This window comes from Balaenoptera borealis, assembly GCF_965194805.1.
Source record: "Balaenoptera borealis genome assembly, chromosome: 6".
Lineage (NCBI taxonomy): Eukaryota > Metazoa > Chordata > Mammalia > Artiodactyla > Balaenopteridae > Balaenoptera > Balaenoptera borealis.
Window position 1 is genome coordinate 46,214,426 of NC_138863.1, and position 27,415 is coordinate 46,241,840.

The following is a 27,415-nucleotide window of genomic DNA, read 5'->3' on the forward strand; positions in this document are numbered from 1 at the left end:
CTTACCTTACCCGGTTCTTAGCCGGCACGGGAGCCAAAACGCCGTTCTCCCCACCCCCACCCCTCGTCCCCCGCCGCGTTTCCTTTTGAACCTCCTTCCTAAAGCACCGGATCGGGACTCTTCGCCTTCTCTTGTCTCTCTTTTTTTCCGCACACAATTTCAAAGCACTTCTGCTGCTTAACAAGAAACAAAACAAAACAAAACAAAAGTGTCCAAGGAAGCACACACACGAGTAGCACATACCTTCTTTACAGCCTTTATTAAGAAAGCATTGACACAGTTTTTGCTGTGGCTCTGACCGCACCTCTACACTTTTTAAATTATTTTTTCTCAGTTTTTTAAACCTGACTGAATCTCTGCACTTTGTTATGCCTTACAAGAAAAAAAAAAAAAAAAAAGGAAAGGAAAGAAAACAGAAAACTGCCTCCACCACCAGATCATGCTCATTTGCTCCATTCAGATATTAACCTCAGAATTCAGGACATCTACGTGGGGTTCGAGGGAAAACACAACAAACCATCCTCACTGACACGGTAAACTTCTGTGTGGGAAGCAGGACAAGAAGGAGGAATATCCTCGTTTAAGCGATTCTTTGAGGATGAGAGGACATTTACTAAAATCTTTTGAGATGCTGCTCAGAATTTAGTTCACTAAATTTTTCATTTGAACCTGAAAATAGATGGAGAAAGGAAAAAAAGCATTTTTGCAAGGCTAACAAGATAATATGTTACGGTGGAATCCAGGGCTTAGAATCAGACTAGTCATATTCCTTTCCAGACTCCATACTTACTTATTCTGTGCCCTAGGACGCTGGACGCAATTACAGCTGCCAAAAGGAACTGTATAATAGAACTCACAGAGTCCCAGTCACATTTACAGGAATTAGACTAGAGTAGTGTCAAGCACAGACAAGGTACTCAATAAATATTTGGTTCTTACATCCCACTATATTTGGCTGTAACTAGAGGATGGTACTAGAAATTTCCCCAAAAGACCTTGTTAACTGAATCAATTTTCTTCTCCCTAATGCTTTTTCCATTAAAAAAAATACAACATCACAATTTTTGAAACGAAAACTAAGTTTAGGGATTACCCAGCTCTAGCCGAACTCCCTTACTTTAAATACAAGGCAACTGAAGTCCAAGAATCTTAATTGACTTTCCCCAAATCTCATCGTTAGGAGGTGCTAAAGCTAGGACCAGAAATCAGGCCTCTTCATACGTGGATAGAATCCTCTTTTAACTATGTTTCCACTTTATCATAACAGTCAAGCACACAGTAAAATACTTACATTGAAAACATTAATCATAGGACAATGCTAGTTGCTTCTTCTGTAAATAACCTTTAAATGATTAATTTTCAAACAACCACTAAAAAATAAATGATGCCATTTAGGTGATCACTTAATGTTCAAATGATTGTAAAAATAAATCAAATGATAGCCCATAGTACTTAGGAATAAGGAGGTTGACCAGATGACCAAATCCATGCTTACATTATATAATTATAAGTATATGGGTGTGTTCTTTTAACACAATATTTAAAACTTTGAATAGAGAACTCTAGGCTCCCAAGGATACACCAACAAATCACTAGGATCTGTGGACCTCACTTTGAGAAACACTAGTTTAGTCTTCAATATCTTGCAGGTCCACTTGAATAAGCAGGTCATAAGAATAAATGAGGCTGCAGAAATCAAACATTACAAGCTCCATTGTTTAAATTAATGGAAAATCTCAAAACATGTACTTATTTCTTATTCATTTGCCTCTGATATCTTTAAGGAGAACTTTTTCTAAACCTTTTCTCACCCTACTCAATGTTGAAAGTTGCTTGGACTTTTATACGATTCCCAAGTTCTCAGAGATAAGACCCTATATCTTCCTTGTGAGTAGGGGTTCTCTACTACACCAGCTTCCCCCTGAATTAGCCACTAAAATAATTTCTTGAAGGCATTTCATAGACTTCTCTTTAGAGTTCTATGCTCCCTTTCCATGAGACTTGGAAGTTGCCAAAAAGAGAAAAAATTATAACTATAAAGTATATCCATCATGGATGGATGAATGAGGATGCATGAATCCCCATAACTGTCTTTTTCTAATCATTACACAGAGGGCTAAAGATTACTAATTTTTATATTTCTTCCCAACATTTAAAATCTCTAAACTTGCTATTGCTCTATAATTTTTATAACCTGACTTTTGATATGAACTGCTTTATGAAATGGCTTAGAGGTATGAAAATCTCAAAGATGTCAGAACAGAGTTTTTAAAAACACTAAAATCAAATAGAACAAGATTTAAAATCAGATCTATAGCATGACCCAGGAACTGAAGAAGGGAGATGCCAAGGAGAAAGGCTGCAGAGGCTCTGGCAGGGCACTACCATTAGACTATGCTTAATTTGCTACCAATAGCAAATACTCAGATTTCCATTTGGAAAGTCTTCACATTCATCATAGGAACATATGGACTCTGATAGAGACTCAGCAGCCTCCTAATATTTTTAAATTAATTTTCTGGCTCAGGCCAGTTTCCAAGTTTCTCTTACTTGAACTAAAAAAACCTTGACTAAGACGGACAACTACCTATTATTTATGTCGAGAATAACATTTTATTGCTGATTATTACAAAAATATTAAAAAACATGCTATCATATTGGTTGTTTAGCTCTATATTACAGCAAACACATCAGTTAAAGTATTTAACAATTTTTTAAAAAGGAAATAAAAACCAAAATGGAATTCAAAATCTCAGTCATGTGACTTGAAAAGGGGCATATTTCTTTTTGTTATGTGCAACAATGGCCAAATGTCCATTGAATTCTTAAGGGGACCTGGGTTCCAGAGTTAAAAAGTGTTACATTTTACTTTCTATCTTCCATCATTTTATCTTTCAGTCTATTTTGGTCCCCCTGATTAAGAACATGAAACATACTCGTTGCAAAAAAAAATGAATAGGGACAATACAAAAAAGAAATAAAAATCACCTGTGTTCCCACCATCAAGAGTACCCATTGCTAATATTCGCTCTATACCCTCCAAGTATTGTTGAAGTCTCTGAGAGAATCTCCAATAAATAACATTTCTTCTCTATGCTTAGGTTGAGAATAAATTGAGAAATAAAACAAAAGTTTAAAATGAAAGCTAAAGTATTACCTGTAGTATTGACAGAGACCTGGTTTGAATTGGTAAATCTAAAAATGAACAACCAAAATAACATTCTCAGTCACTGTAGTTCCCAGGCTCCCTATCTAGGAGGAGCCAGTGTCTGGAAAAAGGAGTTAAATTCTGTTTTCTGAGATCCATTCCTTGGAGGGATCGAGAGAGAGAGAGAGAGAGAGAGAGAGAGAGAGAGAGAGAGAGAGAGAGAGAGAGAGAGAGGGAGGGAGGGAGGGAGGAAGAGAGAAAAGGTGTAGATGAACTCTGCATTCCCAATAACTCTTCCCAGGTTTATTCCTAAATGTATGTATCACATATGTCACAACACCTCTCCAAGGGCAAAAGAGTAAAGACCCAGAAAAGATATTTTAGCATGGAAATCAAGAGTAGAGAAAAGCCATTATCCAGTATGTACAACCACTTACATTTTTCTTTTGCTTTTTTCACAAGGAAGTATACTGTACTGTACATACTTTCTACTTCCTAACCGTATACGAGTATATTGTGGGCTTTTCCCTTACCAGTGTTTATTGACAATTTGTTTGCTATTATAAACAAAGAAATTAAGGACATCTGTGCACATACTTTTGTACACCATCTGTACATATTTTGCCTGTCCCTTGCCAATTATTTCATTAGAACAAATACCTAGCAGTAGATTCTCAAGGTTAGAGCACAGACTTCTTTCATTATTATTTTGAAAAAACTCTGAAGTCACAAAAAAGTTGCAGGTAGAGTACAAATAATAATTTTTTTCTGAACCATTTGAGCATAACCTACCAACACTATACCCCATCCTGCCCAATTTTGTGTACTTCCTATAAACACAGACCTCTCCATAAGTAAGGTAAACCATCAAAAATCAGGACATTAACACTGACATATTTCTACATCTACCTCTCAGGTCCCATTCACGTTTTCTCAATTATCCCTATTATTTCCTTTATATAAACAGGGTTCAGTTTGAGATCACGCGTTACAAGTATTTAGTTACTATGTCTCTTTGATTATCATGGCATTAATACTTTTGAGAATTGCTCTATAGTTATACTGCAAAATGTCCTTTAATTTACCATGTTAGATTCAGGTTATGAATCTTTGGCTGGTAAACCATGGAAGTATAATACAATATATTTTTTAAAATTCTATCAAGCTGCATCCAATTTTGAATTGTCCCATCACTGATGATCTTCACTTGATTAAGATGATGGTATTGTCAGGTTTCTCTGTAATGTTAACCCCTTTTCCTTTGTAACTGGTAGGTATTTTCTGGGGAGGTACTTTTAAACTATGTAAATATTTCATCTCTTATCAAACTTCTAATTTTTCATTTATTTATTTATGTTAGTATAGACATATGGTTTGCTACTTTACTCAAATTCTTATCTGTTTCTATCCTGATTTATTTTGACATTCAAATTATCTCCCATTTGCTTCAGATTTCAAGCTGACTTCTGTGTTCTTTGCAAAGTCTCCATCATTTAGGAACACTTTATCACTTTTGAGCACAAAAAGGTATTCAAGTCTCATCTTGTATTTTCCCAACCCCAGCCCTGGAATCAGCCATATCTCCAAAGAAGCCAGTCCCTTTTACCAAAGGCTGGTATTTAGAAGATGAGTTCCAGGCGCAATGTCATTGCTATTAGGTTTTTGCTTTACTTAGGTCCTCTCAATGGCCAAAGCAGAGGAATACATGCACATCTTTCTTTTTCTTTTTTTCTTCCTTCCTTCCTTCTCTCTTTCTCTCTGTCTCTCTCTCTCTTTCTCTTTCTTTCATTTTGAAAGCCATGAGTTCATACACTTGCCTTCAATTCCAGTCCAATTCCACTTTCCATTTTTGTAACTCCATTCTTCTCCAATGAAAATATGGCTTCCACTTCCATTATTCTTATTATGTTTTCTTATTTAATCAGTGTCCTTGTCTAAAACCAATCTCTCATGTCTGTCACAGCCCCTTCCCCTGTATGGCCAGGCCACTCCTCCTCAGGAACATCTTCATCATTCTGTTCAGGGACCAATAACTCAAGATGACAGCTTTCTTGTGCCCTCCTCACCTGCCTATGGCTCCAGCACACCGTCCAGGCTGCCTTCTGAGCCCATTTCCTCCACATCTTGCTTGGGCTCCAAGTCATCACAGGAGGCTGATCGTCCACTGAGACACCATTTTCACCACACTCGGGCTTCCTAGCCGCTTTTTGGGCCACTGCAATCCCCCAATTCAGGTACTAATGCAAAAGTTTACTTCACTTGCCCCGCCTAATATTGCCAAATTAATTCTGGAAACTTTATAAAAATGCATACTCCCATGAACAATATGTAGGGTAGTGCCATGTCTTCAACAGTCATTGCTTGTATTTTATTTATTACTTATGTTATCCATGTAGTTAGTAAGGAAAGTTAGGTGTGGATTGGCTGTGTGAAGCGTGCTTCTCCATGTTTGGCACATCATCATCCTGTAAGTTCCCACAGGTCCCTCTCAATGTTATTATTATTATTAATTTATTTATTTTTGGCTGTGTTGGATCTTCTTTGCTGCACATGGGCTTTCTCTAGTTGCGGTGAGAGGGGGCTACTCTCCATTGCAGTGAGCGGGCTTCTCATTGCGGTGGCTTCTCTTGTGGAGCACGGGCTCTAGAGCGCAGGCTTCAGTAGTTGTGGCGCACAGGCTTAGTTGCTCCGTAGCATGTGGGATCTTCCCAGACTAGGTCTCGAACCCATGTCACCTGCATTGGCAGGTGGATTCTTAACCACCGCGCCACCAGGGAAGTCAGGGAAGTCCCCCTCTCAATGTTATTTAATGAAGCACTTTTATTCCTATTTTCTCCCATTCACTTACCCAACACAAATACTCATTCTAATGTATTTAATGTGTATCTTTTTTCGTTTTTATATGTATTCTTGAATTAAAAATAATTCTAAATATTTATTTTTATATGTATTTTTAATGTATGTAAGTGCTATTGTGTAAACTATGCCATCTTGCTTGTTACTTTTTCATCTGGACACTCTAAGTTTTCAAATAATCTAAGTGAAAATTCAGCTCAATCATTGTTTTAATTTGTATTACTTTCACTGTTAATAAAGCTGAACATATTTTCATACAGTTAGGAGGCATTTATATTTTCTTTTATAAATTGGCTATTATGTATATATTTTGCCTATTTTTCTTTTTTCCCTATGGATTTGTATATTTTTATTTTCCTTACTCATCTTTAAGGGTTCTTTAACAAATGTACTAATCTCTAGAAAAAAACTAAAGTATTTGTTTCTTTAAACTTAATTTTAAATAATTAGATTATTGTGGGGTTTTTTTCTTCTTTGGACTGCATAGAATTTCTTTCTATGTAGTCTTTTATGATTTCTGGGTTCTTTGGTAATGCTTATAAAGACATTCTACTCTAACTAATCACCTATATTTTCTTCTAGCATTTTGTAATTTTACTTTTTGCTTTTTCTTTCCAATTTAGTTTGATGAAATCTAAGGTAAGGCTTTTGTCCTTTTTTTCTTTTTTCAGGATAATTACCTAAGTGTCCAACACCATTTACTGAATGATCCATTCTTTCCCCAGTGGTCTTGGAAGTAATCCTTATCATATATTAATTTAGTTATAGGGTCTGTTTATGAACTTCCAGATGTGATAAAACAGTATACACAATGCAGTAGGACTCCCCCCAAAAAAGGCATAATGCAGACTGAAATCCAACCAGGCCCCCCTTCCAGCCGTGCCAGTGAAGCTTATCCATGAGTCTGAGAAAGGGGTGTCTTTTCTAACTACAAAGGCATCCTCAGCTTCTAGCCAAGTACCTGCAGAACTTCCTTGGAAGAGTGGTCAGGGTTTCTCTAATTTGCACAAAGATACCATGTGGGCTAGCAGCAGCCCTTTCCCACTTATCTTTCAGTTATTCCTGCAATAAAACAATATTAATTATCTCAGCCTATAATTGTTTAAAATATCTGTTGTTTAAGTTCCCCTTAATTATTTCACCTTCAAAACTTTCATCACTATTCTCTCAAGTTTATTTTTCCAAATGAACTTTGGAATCATTCTGTTAAGTGTCTTTATCACATCTTCTTCTTTCCTACCTTTGACCCCAAACTCTTTCATTAGAATGTTAAACTTATATATCCATATACTTGAATCACTTCATTATTCAATTTTTTCTTCTGATCCTGAAACAGAAGATGCATTTCCAACTTGAGAAGAGTTGACTTCTGCACCCATTCATATCCTATCTTTACCTTCCAGCCCATTACATTGCCACTTGTTGGGTTCCTTGTTTACTGCCAAGAATGAAAGGGCCATTATTCTACAGGAACTACAGAACACAAACAACACTTGGAATGCCACAGCCCTACTTTACAGTAGAAATGAAGGAAAACACAGATCTTAATCCAGGTCAGGTTTCAACTTCTAGTTCCAGTTCACGTGCACCCGAACCTGTAGTGAGTGTCTTATGTGGAAACCAGTCATGATCAAAAGAAAAAAACTTGGACCTGCTTCATGGAAAGGCCTGGCCTAATGACCAGGAGTGGTCTCCTGAGATGTGCTCTCCTGCCCCAGCATTTGCAGGCCTGGAAAGTTTGCTCAAAGCAGTTTTATTTGCATGAAAAACTGCTGAGTTCAGAAGATATTTTGTCCATTTGAAGACACATTTTTAAAATACAAGAAATAGAACAAACAAATTTTATGACAAATAGAATTAGGTTTGTTTTTTTTTTTTCAGTAAGCCTGGAAACAAATAATACATTCTAGATTGTCTAAAAAAATGATTTTCGGCACACGAAAACTTTTTATTTGAAAATTTGTTTTGTGGTCTTTCACTAGAATGCTAATTTCTTAAATGCCCTTCAAAATTCTATATCAGAATTTACCCAGACCGGATGATAGGGCTTGACAGTAAAGCAAAACAAAGCAAGGCACCTATACGCTTGAGCTTGACATGATGTGATTTGGGAAAATGTCATCATGCTTTAAAATGCAAAGGGGGAATTAGCTCCTATCACAATCTAACAACAAAACACTGAGTCTCTTTTTCATTACAGGGGTAAAATAATTCTAACAGTGGCTCTTCTGGAAAAGGCAATCTGTGGCATGAATTGCTAGAACACAGACTTGTCATGTTGGTTCCGTGTCAACAGTCTCTCCCGCTCAGCAACCTGAGAATACCCATAGATAAAGTGCTGTCAGTTCAATGGAAATTGGCTTTTTTTCAACGGGTATAATTGTGCAAGCTCATTGTTCAATTTCAAAAAAAAATGAAGGCCTCCAGAAGCAATTTCAAAATCACACAAATCTTTCACATATACTGATAGTGTAAGTAAGGATCATCCATTTTCCACATAAAAATAAATTGCTAAAAACTTTAAGATGAACACCACCATCTATAAATATAATGTTCTGTTTGAAAATATATACATTGTACAAGTGAAGAATATAATAAAATACTTAATTAAGGAAATTAAATTGTTTTTACTGAAAATTTTGTGTACTGTACCATGGGCTTAGGGGAGAATTAATGAAGTATAAGTGAATGATTACATGAATTCATCTCATAAGACAGTGTTTAAGATTTGAAAGAAGCTTTCACAGCTTAAATTCTATTTACTGAATTAAGTTTCAGATATTTCTTATAAATGTAAACTTTTGGGCTGTTGATTTTTGAAGGGAAAAGCATAGCATAGAGTTTTAATGCATGAGCTTTGGAGTAACAGTCGTGGGTTCAAATATGTGCTGTGCCACTTATTGGCTATAGAGTCTTGGGAAAGTAACTTCCCCTCCTTTAAATTAGTTTCCTCACTTCTGAAACAGAGTTACTGTCAAAATTACTAGAGTTAGTAAATGTAAAGCATTTAGCATAGTCTTGCAAGTAAATATAAAACATATGGTAGTTGTACAAGGAAACATGTAAAGCTATTCAAACTTTTGATATGTTTATGGGAGTTTGTCTTGAAACTTAATCAATGTGGGCCAAAATAAAAGGAAAATAATAGCTTTGGCTAAAAAATCAAACTTCCCTGGTGGCGCAGTGGTTAAGAATCCACCTGCCAATGCAGTGGATGTGGGTTCCAGCCCTGGTCCGGGAAGATCCCACGTGCCGGGGAGCAACTAAGCCTGTGCGCCACGACTACTGAGCTTGCGGTCTAGAGCCCACGAGCTACAACTACTGAGCCCAAGTGTCGCAGCTACTGAAGCCCACATGCCTAGAGCCCATGCTCTGCAACAAGAGAAGCCACTGTGATGAGAAGCCTGCACACCGCAGCGAAGAGTAGCTCCTTCTCGCGGCAACTGGAGAAAGCCCGTGCACAGCAGTGAAGACCCAACTCAGCCAAAAACAAATTAATTAATTAATTAATTAAATAAGTTTATTTAAAAAAAGAAATTTGGGGAGTAATAGGTACAAACTCTTCTGTATAATATAAATAAGCTACAAGGATATATTGTACAACTCAGGGAATATAGCCAATATTTTATAACTATAAATGGAATATAACCTTTAAAAATTGTAAATCTCTGTGTAGTACACCTGAAACTTATATAATATTGTACATCAGCTATACCTCAATTAAAAACAAGAAATTTATTTACATAGTTAAAAAATTTATTGAGATATAATGTTATATGTCAATTAGTTCCAGGTGTACAACATAATGATTTGTTATATGTATGTATTTTTTTTCCCGAGCAATCTATTTGAGCTTTTTATCTTATTTTATTTTATTTTTTTAACTTTTTATTTTATATAACAGTATAGTTGATTAACAGTGTTGTATTAGTTTCAGGTGTACAGCAAAGTGATTCAGTTATACTATATGTATGTATTTTTATTTTTATTTTTTGCCCTTTAATTTTTGTTTTTTACATCTTTATTGGAGTATAATTGCTTTACAGTGGTGTGTTAGTTTGTGCTGCATAACAAAGTGAATCAGTTATACGCATACATATATCCCCATATCCCCTCCCATTTGTGCCTTCCTCCCACCCTCCCTACCCCACCCCTCTATGTCGCCACAAAGCATCAAGCTGATCTCCCTGTGCTATGCAGCTGCTTCCCGCTAGCTATCTATTTTACATTTGGTAGTATATATATATATGTCAATGCTACCCTCTTACTTCGTCCCAGCTTACCCTTCACCCTCTCCGTGTCCTCAAGTCCATTCTCTACATCTGCGTCTGCATCTTGTATGTATTTTTAAATGACCACCACAGTAAGTCTTGTTAACATTCATCACCAACATAGTTACAATTTTTTCCTTGGGATGAGAACTTTTAAGATCTACTCTTGTAGCAACTTTCATATATACAATACTGTATTACTAATTATAGTCAATAATACTGTACATTACATTCCCAGTACTTATTTTATATCTGGAAGTTTAAACTCATGGTCAAAAGATGCCAAGTTCCAGTTGTGTATTTATTTTAATCTTTTAAACCATCAGTGACATTTATTCAGATATTGCCAGTTTCTCTACCAATGTGCCTTTTCTGTTCCAGAATCTCACACAGAATTTATGTCTCCTCAGTCTCCCCTAATCTGTGATAGTTCCTTGCTCTTTCCTTGTCTTTCATGACCTTGATTATTTTGAAGAGTAATGGTTGAGTATTTTGCAGAATGTCCCTCAAATCAAGTTTGTCTGCTGTTTTCTCATAGTCATACTGGGGTCATGAGTAATTGGGAAGATACCACATAGGTAAAGTGTAGTCATCGTATCATCATGGAGGTACATGACATTGACATGAGTTCACACTGGTCATGTAAACTTGGTTAAGGTAGCGTCCAACAGGTTTCTCCACTGTAAAGTTACTCTTTTTCTCTTTGTAACAAATAAATATTTGGGAGGAGATACTTTGAAACTATTTAAGTATCCTATTTCTCCTTAAACTTCTGCCCAATAATTTTAACATGCACTGATGGATCTTGCCTGCAGCAATTATTACTGTAGTTTTCTAATAGTGATTTTTCTTTTCCTTACAATTTTTGCAATTATTGATTGGGATTCTTTTGTAAGGAAGTGTGGTTCTTCTGCCTCATATAAGTCACCATTTGACTGAGTTTGGTTTGAATCTTAAAACATTGTTCAAAGAACTGCAGTAAATGTACTGCTAGGGAGCAGGAATGATGGAGGATAGATCTGCTCCAGGAGTTCCATCACCATTCATGCAGCATTCAGAATTGAGTACCTCTAATGCCAGTCACTTAGCTGGTGCAGGAGAAATGACAATGAATAAGCACAGTCTTTGCCCTTAAGGAACTCACAGTCTAATAGAGGGAAACTCCTGTAATAAATAAATGTAGGTTAGGCACTAAAATAGAAATACACTCCTTAGTATTAGGGGCAGAATGTGCTAACAATTTAGAAACCAGGCATGTTGTCAAAATGTGAGCTGAGTTTTGAAAGACGATTGGGTGTGCAGAAGGCAGGCAAGATGGAGAAAGGGGTTCTTTGCAGAGAGAATGGCATGATCAAAGGCTGAGAAGCTGAAATAGAAAGATAAATACAAGGAAGTTCAAAAAGATTAGTGTGTTAGTAAGTATTCAGTGACAGTCTTGAATTTATCTTGTAAATCTCTGTGATGGGGGCTACTCAAAGTCTTATAATACAGTACTTTTGTTTTAGAAAATGCACTCTGTGACCATTTAGAAAAGATATTGAAGCTGTGTAAAACTTTAAGTAGGGAGATCATTTAAGGGACTTGAGTTCCTTTTTTATAAAACTTAATAGTATTGGTTATCTGAGAACTAAATATTACAAGAGGGCATAAAAATGACAGACTTTAGAATGATGTGATTATTGTATTGGGAGAAGGTACCAGTCATGGGGTCTTACAGCTCAATAAATTTCGGGCCCTGCTCATGACTCTTTAGCATTTTTGAGTATCTTAAATTCTGCATTATTGGGGTTTCAAATTCTCCTGACTTCTGAGAGTGGTCAACGCATAATATAATAATGGAAAATCTAGATCTTACAGCTATTACTTTTGTCTAGCTACCTTTACAACCCTACAATGTATATTTTCATAATTTTCAATAGTATGTAGAAAATTAGAGTGACATGGGTACCTCTAGGGACCTATTAAATCTGCATTCCTAAAGTTACATTTATGCAGGAACCACCACCCTTTTAATTATTTTAAGTTAATATCTAATCACAGCTGTTGAGAAAACAAAGTCATGAGAGTGAAGCCAATGACTGAAGGAATTTCAGAAAAGGATAAGACTAAGAAGCTCACGAGGGAAGGTAAATAGTAAAAGAACACTCTAGTTATACTGAACAACATAGACTCTAGATAATACAGTAGGGGCTGAGAGATATTAAAGTGAAATGCATAGTTACTGGCAATTTAGATTACATGCTACTATGACACACTAGCAACAGGTTGACCTTTGAGTTTATGTATAAAAACTTTTAAGATTCTGAGTACCAAGAGTATTAAACTATATAAATATTTCAGAAAGTTCTATGAGAAATTGTATTAGTGGGAGTTCTGGAAGGGAACAAATAGATCATTCAAGCTAGGTTATTTGAGAAGAGTTTAATTAAAAGACTATTTTTAAAGGTGTGGGCAAGGTTTAAGAAATATAATTACCCTTGCAGGGTAATACTTTGGGAAGCCATTACCACACCTAGACCTAAAGGGGCAAGAGGAAGGGGAAGGAGTGGCTACTAGAACCCAGAGAGGTTAACTATATGGAGAAGAAGTTGTGACCTTCAGCTAAGGGGCACAGCCAAATGGCCACTGGTCAAGAAGAGAACAGGGGATATCAGTGTGTTAACATCACTCTCCTCCCACATTCCCACCTCCTGCTGGTGTTTCCCATTGCCCAGCTGCAATAGAAAATCTGAAGACAATGGAGCAACCAGATGCAATCCCAATGGGTCATTCTTCTAGGGAGTAGAGCAAGACAAAGGAGGATGTAGAGTAAATCTGGAGGGTTAAACTGAAGATATTTAACACATTTTAAGAGATAATTTGTAAGAAGCAAGAAAGAGTTATCTTTATTTAAACTGGACTTTATTTGAATGCAACTCTCTTCAATGATAGAGGGGTTTTAATCAATATGTGTTTCTTTGGTTTGGGATTCATTAAATTTGGGAAAGCATAGAACTTAGCATGTTGAAGATATTTTATCATTTTAAAATAAATTTTACAGTTATTGGAAACAGATGGAACATGCAAATAAAATATAAAAGAATGAAATAAAATATAAAAATGGGTATAGTTTATAAGCTTAAAAACTTCAGTTGCCTACTGGGCATCATGAAATCCAATTTGACGTTAAAATAAAGATGAAAATCCACAAAAAGATATTTAGAAAAATCATTTACATAATGCCCAAACATCAGAAACCACTTAGATGCCTTTAGGCAAAGCATAATGTGTTTTTATGACACTAATATTTAAAATTTCTTCTTCAAGCAAAGTATATCATGTGGGAATCTGGGGGTTTTTGTGTGTGTCTGTTGGTACAGTGCTTGAATTTTCACATGGATAATTGAAACAATATTGTCTCATTATCTACTTCAAATAGTATTTAAAAGTAAAAGTAGACTACAATTTTGGTAAGTCAAGACTTGAGGACATGGGGAGTGGGAAGGGTAAGCTGGGACGAAGAGAGTGGCCTGGACATATATACACTACCAAATGTAAAATAGATAGCTAGTGGAAAGTAGCTGCATAACACAGGGAGATCAGCTCGGTGCTTTGTGACCACCTAGAGGGTTGGGATAGGGAGGGTGGGAGGGAGATGCAAGAGGGAGGAGATACGGGGACATATGTATATGCATAGATGATTCACTTTGTTATAAAGCAGAATCTAACACACCATTGTAAAGCAATTGTACTCCAATAAAGATGTTAAAAAATAAATTTAAAAAGAGTATTACAACTTATTATTTCAACTTGTATAGAAAAATAATTTCCTTTTTATTGTAAATATTTAAAATAAAACAATATTTAAATACTCACTTGAGAATAAAAGTCTTAATGCAACTTACTTTTCCAAATTTTGTGTTCTTTTTTAGAATATTTTATTTTGCATTAGTTACAAAATTAGTTTCTATTAGCCAGGTCCTGGTCAAATGTACTTTATAAGTATTAATTATTTCTAGTATGTATTATTAGTTTTATATTTACAAAGAGTAGGTAATTTTCCCATTTATTTTATTTTGTTTACTGAGAGTCTTCAGACTTTTCAACTGTACTGAATAGATTATTACTTTAGCTTTCAATTTTAATAACTGATTTTTTATTAATATGATAGTATTATTTTTATTTTCTTGACAACATTTAAATGTTAAACTGATGTAATAGTTCTAGTTATAAATATGAGTAATAAACATCATTACTATATAATTGGTCTTGACAAGTGTAAAAGAAATAATTTGGGATCATGTGAGATAGAAGTAATGTAGTAGCATAGAAAAAGAAAAAAAAATGCATTAGTTGAAGTCAGAACAATTGAATTTGGGTCTTGGTTATGTTCTGGAGCTCTGTGCATCGGTTGTACCAGCCCAGGATAACAGTCGTGGTATTAAATAAGATATTGTTTTACATGCTTCCTTGTACCCATTGCTCTGGTAGCAATATTCCCTTCTGTTCTCTGCTTATGTACATACAGGTGCATACATTCTGGCTTTTTAAAGTTTATCTTGCAAACAATACCTTGAAAGCAAAAGTGCTTTTGATTTCCAAGTGACAGTCTTTGTTGAAAGAGAAAAGGTTCATTTGGAATTTCTAAAGCTAGGTTTTGCATATCAGTGGGAATTCCCTGGCAGTCCAGTGGTTAGGGCTTGGTGCTTTCACTGCCGGAGCCTGGGTTCGATCTCTGGTCAGGGAACTAAGATCCCGCAAGGTACATGGTGTGGCCAAAAAAAAAAAAAAAAGCAATTGGTAGAACTAATGTCAGGAACCCAAGTAGAGAAGAATGATAATCTATCACCTTTCCAACTCCAAACAAACAAACAAACAAAGGCTTAATTTGGGTGATTCTGGGTACAGCAGATATAGCTGCCTGGATTTCATGAATAGCCTTGAAGCTCTATAGTACCTGCCAGCTTCCCAGAGAGTTAAGAGTAACTGTACTTGTGGGACGGAGTCCCATTCACCGAAGAAAGAATGCCCAATCCTCCCAGTGGATTGGAAAGAAAATTTCTCTGTGAACATTACACTCCCCAGGAGGCTGAGGACTATAAGTTTGCTTTCCTTGGTCCCATCCTCTCCGTCTGGACTGTCAACAGGGGCTTGTTCTGCTTCAGAGTTAGCCGGGACTGGACCAGTTGTAGGAGGCTTACTTTAGAATGTCCAGTACATTCTTTACCTCTAGCTTAAAGCTGGAGCACAACAGGACAACAGGAAAATTCCATTCAATATTCTGTTATGCAAACTTCCTAAAGATCATCTAGAAATAACTGTGATATATTTTTTGGTTATTCACAAATAATTTTTCAAACATTGCAATGATGGGTTGACAAGTTAAAACCATGATAATGTTGCCTATTGACATTTCAGCAATGGCAAAATGAGTTTTCAGAGGAGAAGAGAACACATTCAACAATTTTCTGTTACATGGATTCATATGTGTACAAATTTTATACAATGTAAAAACTCAAGAAATCTGCTCTTTGGAATATAAGACCTAGATGTCAAAATTGAGAAATAATTTTTAGGTAATGATATATCTAATTTACATTTACTTCAGGATATATCTACATAATGAACTTTTTATACAATGGAAAATTGGATGGTCATTATGACAGAGCATGATTCCACTTGGAAATCATACAGGATATGTTTTAAAGACACACAGTGTGTCTTATTACTCAGAAAAATCTGAAAACTCTCTCTTTTACAAATAGTTGCTCTGTAAGGCCTTATTTTCACAGAACCTTATTGGAAGAACAGCTTAAATGCATATTAAGAATAGTGGTGGAAAAAAATTTAAGAAAGATTAGAGACAATGTCATATTGTGTTACGAGCTCTGTTTTAAAATGTTCTGACTTTGACTTGGAAACCACTCAGTGAATTCTATTTAACCTCACATTCCAAAATATGAGGGAAACAAAGAAATTTATTGAAGGCAAGAAAGCTATGTAATAAATGTAATTTGAACTGATGTATTATTTTCAAAAATTTGAATGAAACAGTCTAATTACTTAGACTCAGATTATGGATAAGCCTTTCATTTTTCTCTTTACAAGAAAGTTATGGTGTTGCTACTATTTGAGAAATAACAATGTAAGAAAATCTAGCAGGATTATTTTGGAAATACAAGACAGTACAATTCCTTCAGTTTTCTTCTTCTACCTCAGATAATGTTGTTTCCTTTACTGTTTCATATTCTTTATTCCATCTACTGCCAAACAATTTGACTCTAAAGCTGTAATTTACTCTATTACAGGAAAATATTTCCTTTCTTTGTAATGCCTTTATTGAAACAAGTAACATTTGGCCAGACCTTGGAAATAATAGATAAGTGAGAAGAAATTTCAAACAAATGTAATGATATAGAAAAATTGTAATTTAAGGTAGGGAGAAGGTGCTGATGAATAAAATAATAGAGATGTTTCTAAGCTTATTTTTTTATACTGTGTTCAATGGTGATAAAAAAAATTAATGAAGATATGCATAGAATATTAATAGTGGTTAGTCTCGGTAATGGAAATAAAAATTAGTTAATATTTTTAATTGTATGCATTTCCTAAATTTTATACAATCTTCCTTCTTTTTAATTTAGCTGTAGTTTTCTAATTTCTAAGTTATATTACTTAACAACATAAAAATAATTAGAAATATCATGTCATTCAAGTTTTATAGAAATCATTTAATAGCATGAAAGCAATAGACTTTTCTCAGTTTTAGTTCAGAAATTAGTGGAAAAACACCACTTCCTTCGTCAAATTACAGATGAATTTTTATAATTCCAATTTAAACCCTCAGTTCATTGAATGTTAACTAAGTTTGGTGTGTATAGCTTGTTTACCATGATTCTGAAGAACAAAAACAAACAGACAATAAAAACCCTGTAGTTATAAGCCCTTTTATTTTGATGGAATTCTTAAAATAAAATCCAGCCTAATCCTTGGGATAAAGTTTGGACCAGTGGAAAGAGTGTGAACTTTGAAATTAAACAATCCTGGGTTCGAATGCTAAGCTTTCTGCGTCACATTTTTATAGTAATTTTCATCTCTAATATTATGCACTTAACATGATAGTCCCCACATTTCCTTCTCTTTCACATCACATTCTGCTTCTCACATCAAGGAATGCAGCTTATTTACCCTCTCCTTAAATCTTTGCTGGCCTTGCCACTAGCTTCACCCCATAGAATGCACTAGACTTCTAAGTCCAGAAGAACAGGCAGCTTTCACTTTCTTCCTCTTGGAATCCATCTTCCAGGCTATGAGAAGCCTAAACCAAAGTAAGACCCTATGTGGCAATGCCATGTAGAAAGAGAAAAGTCCTAAAACTACATAGAGGAGAACCAAGAAACCCAGCCAGCAGTGAGAACAAGGTCCCAAACACAGTGACCCCAGCTGAGCCATTCTAGCCAAGCCCCGAGTCTTTCCAACTATCCTAGTTAACATACTGGGCATGTGAGTGAAGACACCATCTTGGATGTTCCAGCTTCAGCAGCAGGGCGTGCTGCTGGATGGTGTACGACCTGAACAGTCAAACAGAAGGCCCCATGCCTTGAAAAGCCCTGTGCTTGGTTTAGTGTTCTGCTGTCACCAACTCGAAATCTTTAATAATGTGTAAACAAAGTCCCACATTTTCATCTTGCCTGGCCTGGCCTGACCAATCATGTGTAGCCTGTGCTGCCCAGTAGCCATCATGTGGAGCTGAGACCATCTAAACTCATTGTTTTCTGTCCACATATCTGACCTGTATTGTTGTAAGTAACAATTAAATGGTCATTGTTTTAAGCTACTAAGTTTTAGGGGAGTGTGTTCACAGCAGTAAATAGTCAAAACACATGACATTTGAAAATAGCATAGAAGCTCAGTAGGAGACCATGAATAATACTTCTTGAGAGGGAGGGGGAGGAAGAAATGCAGATATTTATATGAAGATTTAAGGATGTATTTAAAGAATATGTTTAGAAAATGTATTTTTAGAATAACAGATGGTAAAAAGAATAGAAGAAATTTTGGAAACAAAAATATTAACCAATGAATTATTGAAAAAGTTTAAAGATTTTATAACTGTAATCAATGTACATACCTTACCCTTAGTTGATGTTTAAAATACTGAATAGTGGATGAAATGTTACTCAATAGTTAAAATTGGACAATTTTAGAAAGTGCATTTTTAATAAAGAACTAGCTCATAATAAAAAGAAAAGCAAGCATGTATATAAAAATATATTTCCATGGAAAATGAATTAAAGTTATCCAGCATAGATTAAAATAATGGTTATAGAGTAAAAAATTCTGATGATACATTTTTTATCAATTAAAAAAATATGTAAGATCAGTTTGAAATGCCCTAAAATTCTATGTTTTGACTTACCTCGGCTGAATTTTTGTGTATGGTCTGAGATGAAGATCTAATTGTATTTTTTTTTATTCATGAGAATAGCCAATCGTCCCAGCAATTGTCCACCTCTTCACAGGTTTATAATTTCACATCACTCGTATACTAGTGTCATCTGTGGATCTCTTTCCATGTACTTTATTCTGCTCCATTGTTTTTCTGTTCATGCATCAATACCACACTGTTTTAATTACTATAGACCTATAGTGACTCTCTATATCTTTAAGGAAAACGCCTGTCTTCTTTCTCTTATTCCTTTTCTCCTCTTTTTTCTGCTTCTTCTTCTATACCTCCTTTATCTCTTCTCTCTTGCTTATTTATTCTACTTTAAAAAATTTATCTTGTTATAATAAGCTTGCTAATTACATGAAAAACAGCTTTATTTATCATGCTGTCCTTTATCTCTTTTTTCTCTTTTTCTGGAACTTTAAAAAAATTCATATATTAGACTTTCTCCATTTAAACATTCTCTTATATATGCAGCATTCTTTATCTTTAACTAATTATTTCTTGTCTCTCTGCATCTAAGCTTGATGTTTAACTCTACACCTAGTTTTAAATTGCAATTTTGATATTTTTTACTTCCAGAATTGTTTTTCTTGAACCTGTTCTTTTCTGTTCATGGTTCTTTTTCTTTCAATATGTTTTTCTTTTAATTTCTTTATTATTTACATTTTTACTTAGTGTAATTAAGTGTCCCTTTCATCTAGGTCTCAATTCTATTTTTCCAGCTTGCTCTGTACTAAGACACTTCTTTCCCCTTATTGGTAATAAAACCAAGGCTCATAGTGGTTGAGGTCCATATCCAGGTCCTATAATTCCCTGATCCTTCTGGGCAATAGCTCACACTTTCCATGCTGTATTTGGTTTCCCTGTTTATTTCCAGTAGGTGAATTAATAAATTAATAAGTAAAAGTATTTAAATATTTGTTAATTCTCTAGTGATCCTTTGAATATAATTATTTGGATTACTGACTATGGCTACAGTGGCCAGCAAAACATCCCATGTAACCACTCCAGTCTCAGACTTGTTTAAGCCTCTCTCCTAATGGAATCACTGTAGAGATTGCAGGATGCTTTGGAACCAAGGTCTCTAGTGTTATGATACACCTCAATGTCTTCAAAATAGAGAGTCATACAGATTTGATTCATTACATTCTCAGTTGAAATTGATAATTAATTTCAATTACAAAACAATGTTTAGAGTCAATACAAAATATATTAACTTTAGAAAAATACCACTTAAAGGTATAATTTTAATTGATAAGATCTACAAACTTTTTTTAATAAATAATTTGCCAGAGATTCTACTACATTAGTCGCCCTCTATACTTTAAATACTAAGTATCTTGGTATGGACACTAGTTATATATGATAAAATAAATATGTAAATATCAGCATTAAAGACTGCATGTGAGAATTCAGATAATTACAATAATTCAGTTAGATAATTTACTCTTTTCCAAATTAAAATTTTTTATAGGAAAATATTCTTATATATTTATAATTGTCAAAATATTTAAATACATGTTTTTATTCCTCCTACTTTATATATCTCTGTGATTTCAATTAACACATCCTTTAAAACTTGATGATATATTTTCATATTAGATTAATTAATCTTAAACTATGAAATGTGGGGCTACATATACAAAAAGAGGGTAACATTTCTTGAGAAAAATGGTATTATTTTTAGAGAAAGTCTGAAAATTTGAAAATGTTTTGGACATTATTTTATTCTTTATGTAGATATATTAGTATACAATACATACAGAGACTGTTAATATAATACTTTGTTAATTCAAATACTACTCTAACAGCAATTGTTCTTCTTGGTCTTAATATTTCTCGGGGCAATTAGTTCTTTTTTTATATTATTTTGTGATGTTTCCTAATTAGTGGTACAAATAAAAATCTTTCCCCTGTGTTACATATTTAAAATCATTTTCTTAAACAGTACATGATAGAAACTCTGAGCCTATTATAAGCCTCTGAATCAAACAATGAGATTGTGTGTTGTTAAAAATGCCTTCTTAGGAAATAGGAAATTGTTTAAAAGTCATCAGGAATAATGTAAAAACAACTTCAAAAAGAATATGTAAAATCCCCAAATAAAATGAAAAGATGCTAACATCAGTCAAAGTCAGGACATATTGCTTGAATTAGAAACTCCAGATCTAAGAAATCTCCAGTAATGGAGAATTGAAAACACACACATGCACACTTAGCAAATGTTTTGTGATAGGTTAAAATTGTCTGTGTTTCTAGAAAAAAATAAAATCTCATTTTAAATATAGTAAAATGAGATGTTAACAAATTAGATTGTGTCTTTGAAATCCTTGGTTTGTTTGAAAAGACATTAAAATAAATAATTTATAGAAAATGATATTTGATAAAATTCTTGCAAAATTGATTCTTTTGAGAAAAGGTGGAAATAGAAAAGCTCATCTCGTTTTTTAGCTAAAATACTTACTATAGCACAGAGATTAAAAATATAGCTAACAAAGTCATATTTTCTTGGTGGTGACCAAATCTTTACTTCTTAGCATTGTGACTTTAGAAAAGGAGAGAGAATGCAATATTTGAAGCAATCAATAATGGCTGACATGTTTCCAAAACTGATTTGAGAAGCTTTCTGAACTCATTCAGGATAAATTAAAACAAAACACGTTTAGACAATTATATCAACACTGATGAAAACCAAATACAAAGACAAATCTAAAAAGTAGTTGTGGGGGGAAAATGCATTATCTCTGAAAGAGCAACAGAAAGACTTACAGATGACTTCTTAACAAAAATTATGTAAATCAGCATATAATGGAATAATGTTTTTATTTATTTATTTATTGGCTGCATTTGGTCTTCGTTGCTACATGCAGGCTTTCTCTAGTTGAGGCAAGTGGGGGCTACTCTTCGTTGTGGTGTGAAGGCTTCTCATTGTGTTTGCTTCTCTTGTTGTGGAGCATGGGCTCTAGGCACACAGGCTTCAGTAGTTGTGGCCAGTGGGCGCAGCAGTTGTGGCTCACAGGCTTTAGAGAGCAGGCTCAGTAGTTGTGGCACATGGGCTGAGTTGATCCGCATGTGGGATCTTCCCAGACCAGGGATCGAGCCCATGTCCCCTGCTTTGGCAAACAGGTTCTTAACCACTGTGCCACCAGGAAGTCCCTGGAATAATGTTTTAATAATGCTGAAAGAAAATAACCCCAAGCTATCACCTTATACCAATAAGAAAATCTTCCAAAATTTAAAGAAAAATGAACATTTTTTTCTAGATAAAGAGGATCTGAAAGAAATTTTCATCAGCAGACCCAAGAGAGAGAGAAAGAGAGAGGTAGATAGATACTGAAGTGAGTTGTTTTTCCTCCTCTCTTAAGTGAACCCTGGTTTACATTATATGATTTAGTCTAAGCCATCATCTCATCTGTGAGGCTGCCCTGAGAATTTCCTCATCCACCAAAGAATAACATTTATTTCATTCTCTGTGATCTATTTTTTTCATACACTAACTGTAGTATTTCTTTGATTGCAGTGTAGCAATTTGTTGTAATCTGACTCTTCCTTTAGGGTAAACTTGTGGTAAGCCAAGGTATAAAACAGTTAATTTGAAATCTATACTAAAGGATAGTGTCATATTATCTTTGTATCTGTAGCAATTAGCACATTGTCTGATGCATAATATGTATTCTATAAGTATTGATAAGTAAATGAATAATTGAATAAATTAATGACTGTGGTAGAGGTTAGGTGGCAGCGGGAAAGGATAAAAAGCATAGCTTATCTTCTAAGTGATTATAATCTAATTAAGATGATAAGACTTTTGCACATTGAATTGTTTAGCAAATTTATAGGTCCCAAATGTCAGCAATAAAATATAATAAATGTAATATAGAAAATAAGTCGTTTGAGATTCAGGAAAAAATACTGTAGGAAAGGAAGAAGCTAGTTAGTTGGTGTTAATAAAGTCTTATGACTCTTATGCATTCTAACTCAGCTTTCTTCTGAGTGATATGGAAGGTTAAGAAGTTTTTGGACATTTTCCCTTTCCTTAAGGCATTTATAGACTCCTACACACATCAAGCAGTTAGCTTCTGAGTGGACTTGTGTTTTTTTGCCTGCCTAACAAGCTATCCTTCTGGTAATGCCATCCCAAATATTCTTGAGAAATAAATTAATCCCATAGAGCATTGGCTCTGACACACTGTGAAAATGAGCACTTCAATGGATCCCTGGTTTCCTCACTAGTGACTGTGGTTTTGCTGAGGCAATGGTATCCTTATTGTTTCTAGGTCCTACATGGTCACAAGAAGCCATAGGGAGAAGCTAATCAATCCTCTTAAATCCCTTAGTGCATCACCATAAACCTCCAGCAATTTTAAGACTGTTAAATATTAACTTTAGTAAACGTCACCTGAATGTAGTATCCAGAATCTTTTTCCAATGCTACCCCTGGATGTTTCTGTTACATGAAAAAATAAATTCCCTTTTTGTATTAAGCTTATGTGTTTAGGGTTTTTATTGCTTGAAATAAAAAGAATCCTGAAGCAAAAATGCAATAATGATGCTGCAGAAGTTGAAGAACCCTCCTCTTTGAACTTTTTCTATCTTATCATCCTTCCCTCCATTTTGCTCCAGCAATAGAAAATTACTTTCATTGCCCAGGCATGTTATGTTATTTGGGTGCTTCATATATTTATACCCTTTCTGGTAAGATTTTATGTTAAGGTCCAGCACAAAGATCATACTTATGTTTTCTGTGGAGGCTTCAGTGTTAGTATATAACTCCCTCTCCTCACCTCCTGCATGCAAATTTCATCATTTCATTCTGTACCAACGTTTTGTCTTTTATATATCATCTTTGTACATATAACACTATATTGTAATTATTTCTTAATATCTGGTCATCCTCATTACTATGTACTTATTGAGGGTTGTAATTTTATCTGATTCATTTTTTTTTACACACCAGCACCTAATATGGTGAAAGTAAGTTGAAAGTAAAATATGTATTGAATGCATAAAAATACCGTAAAGGAAGAAAAACAAACTGAACACAGCAACCCACTGGGCATAACTACTCCAAAAATATTTTCTCAACTAGATAGTTATGTTGTGAGGGACTTTTTTTTTTTTTTAATTGCTTTGAGGTTTCCCTCATAAGATTGTATATAATGAAATCTGAAAACTTAGAGATACTTTAAAGCATTCCCACATCAAAAATTTTCTTTATATCACTAGGGCATTAAACAGAGTGCATGCCTTGTCAAATATCATATCTCTTCTGAGCTACCACACAACTTCTCTTTTGAAATTTACACATGGGGACCAAAAAATAAAGTGAGTATACAGTGCGGAAAAACACACAATAATAATGTCATAAACAAATATCAAATAGACCATATTCAAAGCTGCAAACTCTGACTTTGTTTAAAACCCAACTGATTAGTTGCATGACTAACAGTACTAATAGGCCACATTATACCAAAAAAACAAAACAAAACAAAAAAACCCAACCCAATAACACACAAGCAAGCAAACAAAGACAATGAATAAAAATTAACTTTTTTGATAAACATATGTGATTATCTCTTGTTTACTCTGGCAGCTTTAAATTGACATCAATTTGTCAATTTTGAGGTCTCATGTTACCTACTAAATGAAAGGACCAGGAGTCATTCTATTAAAGGAACTAGAATGTTGTTGTATGTGGGTCCTGATATCAAAAGTTTGAAGTCCTTTTGAGTAAACGGGAACTCTCTCTTATGCCAACAAGTGTGGGAATTTAACTTTGTACTTGCAGTGAAACAACTTTTTGGTCATCTACTGAAATATACTATATTAAAAGAGAATTTCTTAGTGAAAAATGAAAAATTCTAGCTATCTACTCGAAATAGGAAAGGTGATGCTGTATTTGAAATCTTAATAAAATATAGATCTTTTTTGCTGAACTTCACTAAATGGAATAGTGTATTAGTCTGTTTGGGCTGCCATAACAAAATACTATAAAAATACTATAACCCACATGGTTTAAAGAGCAGAAATTTATTTCTCACACAGTTCTGGAGGCTGGGAAGTCCAAGATCAAGATGCCATCACATTGGTTCTTGGTGCGAGCTCTTTTCCTGGTTTGCAGACTACTGCCTTCTTACCATCCCCTCACATGGCCTTTCCCTCGTGCTTGCATACAGATAGAATGGAGAGAGAGAGAGAGAGAGATTTTACTTCTTCTTATAAGGCTACTAATGCCCTCCTGACCTAATCGAACCCTAATTACCTCTCAAAGGCCCCATCTTCAAATACTATTACAATGGAGGATAGGCTTCAGCATATGAAGGTGGAGAGAGACACAAACACTTAGTCTATAACAGATAGCTACTGATAATTTGATTTCATTAATTTTACTGCCAAAGTATTATATCACTTTATGATTTTAAAACACCTTAGGAAGATTGCCACTTGAAAATCAGCAATTTAATATTGTTGACAGCTATATCCTCAGCCCCTACAATAATTTATCAACAATTTATCAATTTATAGATGCTCATTAAATATTTTATTGAATGAATGTATAGATGAGTGAAGGAATAAATTAACAAACTTCACAATGATGTGTAAGTGCAAGAAAATGAAAGGGTCTGGGAACGTTGGTCCCTCCCTTGAACTGAGTAAGAGGTCCCTAGAAAAGAGTTCTGTATTATATTGTCCGTGTATTTTATACTTGTTTGTGAAGGGTCTAATAATAGCAAGGCAAGCTGAGTTTTTTATTTTTGTTTTTGACAATGCTGATGTATCAGTCAGAATCAAGTCAAAAACCACCCTTGGATTTCAAACAGAATTTAAAGCAGAGCATATTTACACAGGCAAGAGTAGAGCTGCAAAGCCAAAATAAGGATGATGAGACTATTTGCAACAGCAAGAAATTGCTATCATCAGTAGGATGGAAAGACAAAGCAAGAAGGCCATATTACTGGATTCCAGAAGCCAAAGCCACCTAGTAGAAACTGGAAGAACAACAGGCCTGTACAGCAAGACCTCAATCCATGCTGTGAAGGATTGTTTGGTGGGCAATAAGGCCACAGAGAAAACTCAGCTTCTGCTGAAGGTGCCAGTAGAAGTAAACACTTACGGGGAGAGACTGGGTGGTAAAATACCCTGACTTCTCATTTCATCCTGCCTTCTAATCTCAAGTGAGTGCTTCCGTAGTTTGACACTGGCTGAAGTTAGTGGGCAAGAGATTCTGGGAAATGTAGTTTCCACTTCTGTAGAACAGAGGAGAAAAAGTTGGAGAATGGAACTGAGAGCAAAACAGCCAAATGGTATGCACTGTGATTTTAAGTAGAATAATATTCATATTTAATTCTTCATATTGCCATATTCCATTTTAAAAGAGAATCAGTTTTTTTTTCTGATTTCATTTGTAAAAATATTCTTATAAAAAATGTAAAAACTCACTTTTTGGAACATAGATATACTTTTTATTGAAGGTGAAATTATAGATCTAATGTTTGAGACACAAAAATGGTGTAAGCACTACATTTTTTTTCAATAATCTACTTTTGCTTGCTGCTTAAAGTAACTCAAAGCAACATAGGCAGTATTTCATGCCACAAAGTTTAAAAGCCATATGATTTAATATTTAAACATAGTGAAAATATTTTAACTAACCCTAAGCACCTATCTTCTAGATTTTAAAGATACTTATATTTTGTCAAATTTGTTTCAGATTTGTCATTAAAAAAAAGTTATAGGTACAACTAAAGCCCCACTTCCCCTGCCAATCCCTGTACTTCTCTTTTTGGAGGCACACATTCTATCTACATATATTTACACTTTGTTTGTTCTGATCTTAAATTTACATATGTTATACCAAGTGTGAATAAACTTTTAGAACTTGCTGTTTTTTTATTTAATGTGTTTAGATATTTATCCATGTTATGTCTAGAACTTGTTCTTTCACTTTAATTGTATGCTATTGTGTAGTATAATACTATTTGTTATCTTTCCCATTGCTTTACAGAAGTTTATATATTCTAGATTCTAATTTTGGTTAATCAAGTTTCAAATACATTCCTCCAGTTGTGGTTTGGGCTAAAAAGTTTCAATGGAAAAAAAGCTCACCTTTTTTTCTTACATATTATTTTACCTATAGCTAGGAAGAGAGAAAAAACTAGAATAGTTAAGACTACTAAAATATTTTTTATAAGCTAAATCAGTGATTTTGCAAGTAAACACACATACATCTTCCCATTCATATACATGGCACAATAAAAAAACCTTGGAAAAATGCTTTAATTTGCATGTATTACACATTTTCTTTTTTACTGGTTGATTAATGACTGCAAAGAAATCTGAACTGTTTTTATGTAGAGAACATTGGTAAAGAGAAAAGACAAAAGAAATTCTGAAAAAGAAGTACATTAAAATAGAGATTCTAAGAGTAAATTGCTTCTTATTAAAAAGCTGTTACTTCTTTTCTGTGGTATTTATAGTTGGGAGTTAAGTATGTGCATTTTATTATTCATCCACTCATTCATTCAATTTAAAAAATTTTTTTAAATTATTTAGTAAAATTTATCAATGGGAGTTGAGATTCAAGGTGAAAACATTTTAAGTGGGGAGGGATAACTTTTGGAGATGGAGGGAAAAAATAATTGCAGCTATTTGTATCCATTTTCTTTTGGAGTTCTCTTGGATTTTTTCTCCTAGATTCTAGAGTCTGTT

The 27,415-nt window shown here is 34.4% G+C and overlaps 1 protein-coding gene and 1 long non-coding RNA gene across 6 annotated transcripts in view; one reads left to right on the forward strand and one right to left on the reverse strand.

Annotated features, from left to right (window-relative positions):
- The window catches only part of GULP1 (GULP PTB domain containing engulfment adaptor 1), a 367,595-nt gene that overhangs the window by 256,032 nt on the left and 84,148 nt on the right, over positions 1–27,415 (reverse strand). The window contains exon 1 of one of the 5 annotated variants that reach the window (XM_082397571.1): positions 6–3,297. The exons of 1 other annotated variant lie outside the window; for it this stretch is intronic. The gene's annotated coding sequence lies outside the window, so the exon portion shown is untranslated. Of the gene's footprint in view, positions 1–5; positions 3,298–27,415 lie in introns of those variants that run through there. 3 more of the 5 variants (XM_082397576.1, XM_082397566.1, XM_082397567.1) reach the window with 3 other exon arrangements.
- LOC309631338 overlaps positions 1–27,415 on the forward strand; it is a 103,672-nt gene that overhangs the window by 64,611 nt on the left and 11,646 nt on the right. The window lies entirely within an intron of this gene.